This window comes from Accipiter gentilis, chromosome 16, assembly GCF_929443795.1.
Source record: "Accipiter gentilis chromosome 16, bAccGen1.1, whole genome shotgun sequence".
Classification (NCBI taxonomy): Eukaryota; Metazoa; Chordata; class Aves; order Accipitriformes; family Accipitridae; genus Astur; species Astur gentilis.
The window spans coordinates 1,725,840-1,736,361 of NC_064895.1; the positions used below are offsets into that span (position 1 = coordinate 1,725,840).

The 10,522-nt window shown below is 45.4% G+C and overlaps 1 long non-coding RNA gene across 1 annotated transcript; it reads left to right on the forward strand.

Annotated features, from left to right (window-relative positions):
* The first annotated feature begins 44 nt into the window (after positions 1-44).
* Positions 45-10,033, forward strand: LOC126046566 (uncharacterized). The gene is made up of 3 exons (XR_007508351.1): positions 45-156; positions 8,354-8,597; positions 9,940-10,033. It is a non-coding gene; the product is annotated as an uncharacterized LOC126046566 (long non-coding RNA).
* The last annotated feature ends 489 nt before the right edge of the window (positions 10,034-10,522 follow it).

The window sequence follows — 10,522 nt, forward strand, 5'->3', positions numbered from 1 at the left end:
GCGCAGTGGTAGCTTCCCGCCTTTTTGCCAGCGGTGCTGAGGGTGGCGGGTGTGGGTGGTTGCTCGATGGTCTCCGTTGTTGGGAGAACGGGGGGTTTCCGCGGTTCCCGGTTCCCCTTCTGGACAGCCGTCCGTGCAGCTGTGTCCTGGCAGTTGGTACGTACAGCCCCGAGCACCATGAGGGTGGGTTGGGGGCCTGCAGGCTCTGCCCAGGTCTGGTGAAATGAAGGGGGTTTCGGAGCTATGGCTTGTCATCTCTTCTAGAAACATCCCTGGGGCTTGTCATCTCTTCTAGCAGCAACCCTGCACTCTGTGATTCGCTGGTGTCTGGGAGGTGCTAGGTTGTAAGAAAGGGCTGTGTGCTGAGAGGAGGGAGTGCCTGTCCTAGGCGTTGGGGTCCCCTGTAGACTCTTGTTTGTTTGAAAATGAGAAAAAGGGTTTTCAGTAGCCAAACTAGATGACCTGCATTCCTGAGATACTGGAAAGTTTGTGTATTTTCATTAGCATGGCACGAGTGCTCGCTCTCCAGCCAGCACAGTGGCTCCTCAAGATGTTTATCTGAACAGTGTACTTTCAGGAATAGCTTTAGGTGTTTCTTTCTTTTTCTTTCCATGTTATTCTTCATAATGTGTAAACTACCAGATTCCTGAGTTTAAACAAAAAACAACTGCATGTAATTAGTGCTATAGTTCAGTCTCCCCACTGCTGCTAATCAGGCCAAGAATTTAACATTGCCTTTGTCATACCCACAGCTCACATCTACTTTGAGCTGTCCCAAATTCCCAGCCTTCTTGTTCTGTGCTTGTGGAGCAGCTTGTGAGCCTTCACCAGATCCCCTGACCATTAAGACAGGAAGTGACTAGTTAAAATTAATATGCTGGTATTACTTTTACAGCAATCTCAGCATTGACATGTGAAATTTACTCATTCCAGTAAAAAGCCTGAATTATGGCCCAGAAAATACATACACTTCGTAAATTACAGGCTTCATAGCTTAAACAGCATAGTGATCTGTGTACTGGAGGGTTGGAGGTATGTCCAGGTGGAGCAGATGCGACACTGTTATTAGAGCATGTCAGATAAACTTAGATGTGCTGTTATTAAATGCATGACTTGTACAGGAAATTGCATGTTTATCTAGGTTATGTGAACAGGACATTTCAAGCTTGATTCAGTTGCATAAGTAGAGGTATCTGCTGCCATTTCAGCTCCTGTCGACTGTCTGAGACATCAGCATGGGGCTGGCCAGTACAGCACAGGACCACTACAGGCTTGCACCTCTCTGGACTGGCTTCCCCCCTTTTTCAGGTGATGGGAACACCATGGGGCATTTAGGCAACTTTAGCAAGCCATTCCCGCTTTACCAATGTGCGGCCTCATCTGCAGAAATGCTGTAGTGATTTGTTTTGACTAAGGGTTATACAGAAAATATTATTATTTCAATAGACTTAACAAAGATTTTCAAAGTGAGAAGTCATCATCCTTCTCTATGAATACATACCTACAGAAGTGATCATTTTAGGAGTTAAATACATATGATGGAGTAGTTCTTTGGAGATGTTGGGAATACAAGATAAACTGCAGTAGTGCCTGTAAGTTTAATTATCCAAGTATCAAGGATAAAATGATGCATCTCACTACTTAAGTACGTTACAGCAGCTTACAGATTGCTAATCAAAATCAGTGGTCAATAATAATGTAGAAGAAAAGTCAAACTGTGCATCAAAGATAGTGTAAAGCCGCAGCCTCTGTGGTTATGCCACATGTGCAGCTTCCTCTCCCCAGCAGTGTCTGGCTGTGCTGGTTTCAGGAGAGCTCCATGTGGCAAAGGGATCTGTCTGTAGGATTAGTGTCTAAATGAGGCCACACTGTAACGTGAGGCATTGCACACCACGGCAAGGATGGGCTGGACAGGCAGATGAGAGTAGCAGTTAGAAGATACCGCGTTGCCTTAATTAATTGTGTGTAAAGTTTTCGGGATTTATTTTAGAATGTTAAAAACATCCTCCTGTGTCAGACCAATGACACCTCTAACCTGTCTCCAGTGATGGCAACAGGAGATGCTGTTTGGGCAAGCATGTGAGCCAGGGTACCTGCTGCTGTCCATTTCCTTCTCCAGCATTCTGACTATAGTAGAGATGTTAAAGGGTGTGTCCTTGCCCTTTTAGCAGTCACTTTCGGACCTGTTGCTTGTGAATTTATGTAATCCCTTTCAAACTTGGTGATATTGTCTCCATAGTCTTCTCTGACACCAGGTTCCAGACTTAGGTCAAAAAAGACTTTCTTCTGTTTTAAACTAATCTTGTGGTTTCAAAATGTGCATCCTTGTTCTTTTATAGCAGGATTCCATGAATATCAAGTCTGCATTCATGTTCTACCGCCTTCATGACTTTGTAAACCTCAGCAAGATCCTTCTCAGCCACCTTCTGTCTAAATTGAAGCGTCCCAGCCTTCCTGGTTGCTCCTTATTAAGGCAGCTCATCCCTCTGCTCCTCTGGACCCTCTGTAACTCCATCACATTCTTCCTGGGCAGTTGAGGTCAGAACTGCACTCCAAATGTGAGCACACCAAGGATTTCTAAAAAAGCAAACCGAGAGCTTTGACCTCCTCTCAGTATCCTTCCTGAAAACAGCCAACAGTCAGCTGGCCTTTTTGGCTGCCGTTGCACCCTGAGCCAGTGGATTCAGAGAACTGTCAAGGACAATGCCGTGATCTCTTTCCTGACTTGCAGCTGACAGCTCTGAGCTCAGCATTGACTTAAAATTTGTTTTCTGGTGTTTTGGTGGTTTGGTGAGAGGTCGTTGTGAATTGCAGGTATAAAGAGTGATGAGTCAATAAGATATGAGCAACCTGTTCTGGGAAAATAATCTCAGATGCAATTATTAACACATCTATGGTGCTTGTTTCTTTCAAGGGATGGCATCTTTCCTAGTGTTACTCTTACAGCAATAGAATGCAACTCCACTAGTAGATTTATACCAGAGAGGAGAATTCAAAGAAATATTTTGTGTCTTCTCAGTCCTCCCTTTTTGATATTTCATCTAAGTGTCTCACTTTTGGTGTAGTAATGCTTCCTGAGGGAGTCTGCATTCTCTGACTGATTCTCTGATTGTTGGGGCTGCCAAACTTCCTACAGAAGAGGCCCAGCACTAGCAGATAGGGTAAGGCAGCTGCTGAAGAAACACACAGTGGTATGGACAATACTCAGGCACCCACATGGCTTTTTTTTGTTTTTGATATCTCCACCCAACCAGTGAACTTCATGTGACCCCACCCAACAGCACCACTGGTTTGTTTAATCAGTGATTAAACTGGAATTTTACTTCCATTTCCAATTGTACTCTGTCAGTCCTTACATTCACCAACCCCCCTCTTTTTTTTTCTTTTTTTTTTTTCAGTAAAGCCAAGGCAACAGAAAAATACAACAATCATTAAAGTACCGTGGCATAACTTTACTAAGGAGGCATCACAGATCTGTATTAGTTTTGGTGACTTTAGGGCTGAAGAGCAGAAGCTTTAAACCCTATGGAAAGCCACTACTCCAGAAAGCGAGAAGGTAGGACCTACTATCTCGTAAACCTAAGTTACTGTGCAAGTGCCCCTGTCAGGTCCTGAAGCCCTTTCTAAGCTTTCATTGAGGCAGACAGTTTAGGACTCCAGGATGGCTTCTTCGAATAGCATGTGTGTCACCTTGACCAAGAAAAACAAACCTTAACTCTGCGAGTAAAGTACAATAAAAAATGTGTGATGGTATCCTACAAGATCAGCATGGGTTTTTTTAGTGCAGGTTTTTCCAATGTTGTGTTCCTTTTGAAAAATACTTCTTGTTTTCTAACCATCAGTGAATACAGAGTTGAATATCCCATAATGATTCCCTGAGCTCTTTCCTGAGTGGGAATAGATAACTTGGACCCCATCACTGTCAAATTATAGTTAGGCTTGCCTTGCCCCTGCATCTTCGTATTCATTAGCATTTTGTTTTGCCTGCAGTTTGAATGCCCACATACTTGGTATTGTGAGATCCTTCTCTGGCTCTTTCCAGTCAGTTTGGATATCCTGAATAATTTTGTATCATCAGTCAACTTTGACACTTAATTGTTTACCTCTTTTTCATCAGTTCACTGATGACTATATGGTACAATTCAGGTCTCAGCACAGATGCATGCTTTATTATAGTGCTACACATTGGAGGCTTGTAAAGCAAAAGCTGCTGTTACTTCATGATGAAAGAATCCCAACCTCCCCCCAGTACAGCAACACCATTTCCTAGCGGTACCGACAGGACAGTCTGATCTCTCCCCCAGTCGTTGCAAGCCCCTTTTTGTCTGTGGGTAACTTTAACCACATGGTTGCTTACTGTGAGCTCTTTCATTCTTGGACACTCACAGTTGCTTCTTTTATTTGAATTACAGAATTGGTTCTCACTCAGCCCTCTCAGGGACTGAGAAAGATATTGGATCTACCTGATGAACACAGTTATGGATTTCTTCCCTTTTGTACACATTTCAGGTTATTGCAAAGGCCACAAATAGGAGGGATGAATAAATTCCCTGCAAGATGTATGTCCTCTGTGGGACAAAGCCAGAACAGTTGAATAGCTCTGGTAGAGCCCTTTCCTGGCAGCTCATGGCTGTTCTTGGCATCAGCGGTTGGAGTTCTAGCCTTTGGAGTGTGTAAACCTGTGTTCCCACCTGAGAGGCTCCACTAAGCAGTCCTCTAACAAGTGAGTATTTGATAGCTGCTAATCTAGTGATTTGTTTTTGGCTCTTTCTAATTAGCACTCATTAGGTGACTCTTGCATTATTAGAAGTTCAGGAAGCACCATCCCTACTTTACAATGGGCGAAGTGAGGAACAGGTATCTGAAATGGCTATTGAACAACAAGTACCAGAGCTGGGATTAAAGTCTAGGGTCCTAGCCCTGCCTGTTAGGCATTATGTGCTCGTTCTTACTGAGACAGCCATGTAAAGATTTAAATGCCCTTGGGAAGAAGAATGAGACATGGAGAAAGAGAGGAGAACAAAAAGGCATGCTGCTCTGCAATGCTCCTTGATAACAGCATTTCCCAAACAACTGATGAGCTTTTCGTTATTTATGGTGTCAGCCTATCTTCCGTAGTTGGTGTGGCCAGTGAAGTGTGGGCTGGGGAGATGAACTGATTAATGCCATTGGTTTTATCCATCTCTTTCATGGAGCTTATCAGAATTTGTGAGGCCCTTTGGACTTTGCCTTTTGAAAGGCATAACTGCAGACCTGACTGCTGAGGTACTGTCACCAGCACAGCTCCTGGCAAAGCAAAATGTCTCCTGCCAGAAGCTGATTTCTCAGATGCATTTTGCTAAAGGGGTGACTTTGGTGGAGTTAAACGTTAACATCCTTCACAGCGCCCATCTGTTCAAGGTTCAAGAGCAAAGCCACGCTGAGTCAGCCCGGCAGCTGTATTTCCTGCTCCAGCTCTCTCCTGCATGATTCACTTGCTCCTCCTCTCTGCCAGGAAGTCTTTGTCTTGGATGAAACAAGAAGGCAGCAGAGGGATACTTCAGCTTTCTTGCACCACGCCTTTGGAGATCAGCTCCTGATAACTTGATACCCTGGCATGTTTCTTGGCTGGCCTACAAGTAATCTTGATGCAACAAGAAGGGAAACTCATGGGTACCAAAAGACCCACCTGAGCTGCAGAAGAATTTCCTTCAGCTGTTAGCAGCGCCATGCTTGTGCCACACGCCAGGCCCGTGCTCCTTCCAGGCAGTATTGGGCGATGGGCTGTGAATTCATAGGGCGGCTGACTGTTGTCTTGCTGTTCCCTGTATGGATTGCTTTTATATGGGTGCTTTAAATAAAGAGGTGAATCCTTTTAACTGTGGCAGTTTTGAGAGAGCAGCCCGGTAGCAGGGAAGGAGGGTAGGCAGATGAGAAGAGCTGTTTTATTTAATATTATTGCCACAGTATACACACTCCAGCACTGCCAAGTCTTTGGGCGTAGCCGGAGTCTGACATGGGAAATTGATTGTTCAGTGCTGTTGCCTGGCTGCCTCTTGGAGCTGGAGCTCTGTGCTGTTTGCCTCGCACTGAAGTGTGTTGGAATAAGACCCAGTGATTGCTGCTCATCAGCTCAGAGGCTGCCCAAGGCACCTATCCCGTGCTGGTGGGACTTAGTTTTGCCTGGAAAGCAAATCGTTTACTTCAGCAGCGATGGAAGTTTGTGAAAATGCAACTGCACAATCTCTGCTGAGCTCAGACCTAGAAACGGAGCCAAAAGTCTAGCTGGCTTTGGATAAAACTTTGCTGTGGTTACAGGCGTCATGGGATCATGTGATGGTGCAGCTGATCTTTCCAACATCCAGTGTTCTTGCTTTAGGCCTCTTCTGCTGCACAGTAACACATTTAGAGTTCAAAACGTTGTCACCTTGCTAGGGTTGTCATTTATTGATATCAGAATTATCGGTCAAGAGCTTTTGAGGAAACTCCTCCGCCTCTTCTTGTGTTCCTGATTTGCCAGGCTTCTTCCCAGTGTGCCAGCCCATCCACAAAGCCTTCATCCTCCTCAGCTAATGGATTTCTAAATAGACAGCCTCTCCCTCCAGCACAAAGGCACTCTCTTTCCTACTCAGGACAGCATGCCACGTCTATCTATTCCTCAAGTGCTTGGGTTCTCAGCCCAGTGAATTAAGGGGGAAATCAGGTCTAAGCTGGACTCTGAGCCCCTTTGAGACATGTTGACAGAGAAATGTATGCCTTGAAACAACTTGAAAAGAACTCTAGGGAGGGAGAAGAGCAGGAAAGTGTCAGTTGTGAGTTGCCGCCCTCTCCCGAGATCTCTCCTCCTGTGAAGAGCATGGCCCTGGCTCTTCTGTGACCTCTTTCTTCCTGCAGGATAATGCAGGGTAGTAGCAGGCAGAAAGTCAGCTGCTTTGCCACAGGGTTAGTCCTCCGGATAGATGAAAGGAAAGTGGTTTGGTGTCCAAATGAATGTCATGGCTTTAAAGAAGAATTAAAGCCAGATGTTTCCAACAGGCCTGCTGAGACCAGCCTTTTCTGACATATTTACCAAGCCACCAAGGAGGCCCAGCCAGTGTCTGCAGAGCTCCATGTTGGGAACACCCTGTAATCCCAAAGGCTCCACTGCAGCTGCTGCAGGCACCCTGGCTGGCTGGAAGAACAACACACAAGAGCTGAGGCAGAGATGGTGCTGCCAGCTCAATATTTATTCAGTGTTTAAAAATATTTATTTCTTGCTGATAATGATGATGATAGCAGGGGTGTAGTAACCAGGCCAGATTTAGCATCTTTGGACAAAACACCGGGGCCAAAAGGTGGTCTAGCTGTGCTGGCATCAGCTCTCATTTCAGCTGGGGGCTTGCAGGCACAAGGCAGCGTCTTGTGGTTAATGGAGTCTGGAACATCATCCCTGTCCCAGGGACTGACCTCGGACCTCCTCAGACAGGCCGATGATGTTCAGTCTAACAGACAGGTAAAGCTTTTGCTGTGCAGGGACTTCATCAGAACCAGAGAGAATGCATTTGATTCTTGCGTCACATATGTGGTATTTGTATTCAGCTGTGACTGATGCTAATGACCATTCCAGTGTGGGTAAAACAAAGGTAAAATACTAGGAGAAAGGAAACGGAATCCCTGCCTCAGTGCAGTCAGGGAGAGAGCAGCGTTTCCCACTTTGCAAGGGAGTATCCAAAACCTCAGGACTGCTGGGTGTGCGGTTCCAGCTCACACCCAGAAGTAATTAATCTTTTTGCCAGCATAGCTGCTCCAGGCTTCTGACTACAATAGGTACTGCTCTCTTGCATTCATCAGTCTGCCTGGTGGTTATAACATTCAACTCCTGGCCTCTTAAGGACAAATTCCTGATGCTGTGCCCTCAGCGCTACCTCGAGGTGGAGTTTCCTCTTGCGAAATCAGCGGGTGCTGAAAATGTCCTGTTGGCTCTGATGACTGGGAAAGGCTTTGCTTTGCTGTTTTAGATGTACGTGTCATGGTCCTCATCTTCCTCCTGCCCCATCCCAACTGCTGGGATGCTTGCTGCTCTAAAGTAGCAGGTAAGGTGCCCTTGAGACCCAGCATGCCACTGGATCGCTGTCTTCTGCTGGGGAATAAGTGATAAAGTCAGAAAGTGCACCCAAAGCAAGCAAAAAGTAAATAGAGCAGAGGCAAGTTAGGTGGCAGGAAATCCCAGTTTTTACTGGCAGCCGCTCATATCGGATGATTTGACCTATAACAAAAAATAAATTCCACTGTAGTCCGATTCCACAAAGCTGGGCAAATGACTGCCATAAAAAAAAAAAAAGGAGCTTTCTGCCATGCCCTTCATTTGTTCTCAAAATATGACATCTCATTTCAGTGTGTGCATCAATTCATTCTGCTCTGTAACATCACGGACAGAAGGCACAATTGTTTCTGCTGTGATTCCAAAACCAACTGTCGAGAGAAGGCCTTTGGGAGAAGAGCAGTGAGCCAGACAGCAGGCTCCCTGGCAGGGCTGGATGGAGTTCAAGGAAAATTGTTTGCCTCGCCACCCTCCTGGAAGTTAACAGTAGATGGTGACTAACAGGAAAGAAACTTCACCATGGTGTAAACATAAAAAGGTTTGTATTTGCCTTCCAGATAGATATTAATGTTATCTGATTACAGCGTGTTCTGTTTCTTGAATGGTGTCGCTTCTGCATCGCTCCCTGAGAAGACAGAGAATTATTGTTACAAAGTATGAATTATTCACTAGCTCTATAAACTGGGCCTGTTTTTCCACCCCATCTGCACTTAAAGCCAATGAGGTCGTGAGTGTGTAAGGACTCTGCCAAAACTGGAAGTGTCTTGACGGACGTCCGTGGCACTGACCACTTTTGCCAGCCGGGCATTTCAATTAAATGGGGACATCTTGCGGGAACAGGGCAGAACCAGCTTCAGGAAAATGATCTGATCTGAGCACTAGCAATAATTTACATCCCATCAAGACCTGGTTTCAGAATCCTGAGCTTCTGTAGGATATCCAGGTACTCAGCAGCTCTGAAAATGAGGCTCAGAAGTATTTTGTGCTGCGATTTCTCTATTGCTTTGATAGCTCAGTTTAAAGCGATGAGCACACTAAAAATTAATGAGCAGATTTGGAGATAAAGAGGTCTGTAAAACAGGGATAATACTTAACTGCTTCACAGGGGGCATAAGGATTAATGAGTTAATGTTTGCAAAGTGCTTTGAAGATGAAAAGTGCTAAGTCTGATTACATCTGGTGGGTGAAGTAGATGAGAATGAAGAAGAGGTTCTCAATTCCATACTGCAACTACAAGGTCTCGTTAAATATCATAATAAATAATGATCTGAAGATGGTTTGCTCTCAAGCTGTCCCTGGCGGTTTGTCATCAGGTAACCCCTGGCAGAAGATAAGTTTCCAGAATAGATTCTGCAGTTTGTAAATAGTCACTTCTCATTTATTCTGCTCAAAGTTACTTACTCGGTTTCTACCACTTTAGTTTGCTTTTCTTTCATTCCTGTGTGTCTTGGAGATGCTGGTCAGTGAAACACCCGCAGAACCTGCCAGCTGGACTGTCAATTTAGAGTACAGCTTGCGCTACCATTTCTAATCTCTTCAATGGACCCTGATTATTTTGCCGGCTCTAACTTTAACACCCCCGATTTGCCAGACCATAATTGCAGGTAATAGTGTTAAGCGGGGTCTGGGTTCCCTTGCGGGGCAAGCAGCAGGGTGAACCATGGCAACATCCTACTGACAAGAGCCCTGAGGGCTGAAAACAGTACCCTTCACCCAAACCAAACCCACTACAGAACGTATTAATTCTGTAATAGAATTCTTCTTGATCACCTGAAATCTCCCAGACAGCTCTGGTGCCCTTATGTGTGCTGTCAGAAGTTTTGTGGATCTTTCCCTGTTGCTCTAAAGCAAAATGGTTTCAAAGCGTTTTTTCCTTGCAGGCATCCCCTCCGCATGTCTGCGTTAACGCCGGCAAGCTGGGGCACGCGTGAGCAGGATTCTTGTGTTCGGGGATTCCAGTAGGTGAGATGTGGCCCCTTTCTCTATCAGCCTGATACTCTTATCTCAGGTACGTCATCGCTGCAGTGTGCTATTACGTGTCTAATGCATGGAATAAATGACTTGGGCTCCCATGGGCTCAACCGAGTCCTTCCTGTGGGGATGAACTGGTATTATCATAGAATCGTTAAGGTTGGAAAAGACCTTTAAGATCATCGAGTCCAACTGTCAACCCAACACCACCATGCCCACTAAACCATGGCCCGAAGTACCTCATCTATGTGTTTTTTGAACACCTCCAGGGACAGTGACTCAACCACTTCCCTGGGCAGCCTGTTCCAATGCCTGAAAACCCTTTCAGTAAAGAAATTTTTTCTAATATCCAATCTAAACCTCCGCTGGTGCAACTTGAGGCCATTTCCTCTCATCCTATCTCTAGTTACTTGATAGAAGAGACCAGTACCCACCTCCCTACAACCTCCTTTCGGGCAGTTGCAGAGAGCGATAAGGTCTCCCCTCAGCCTC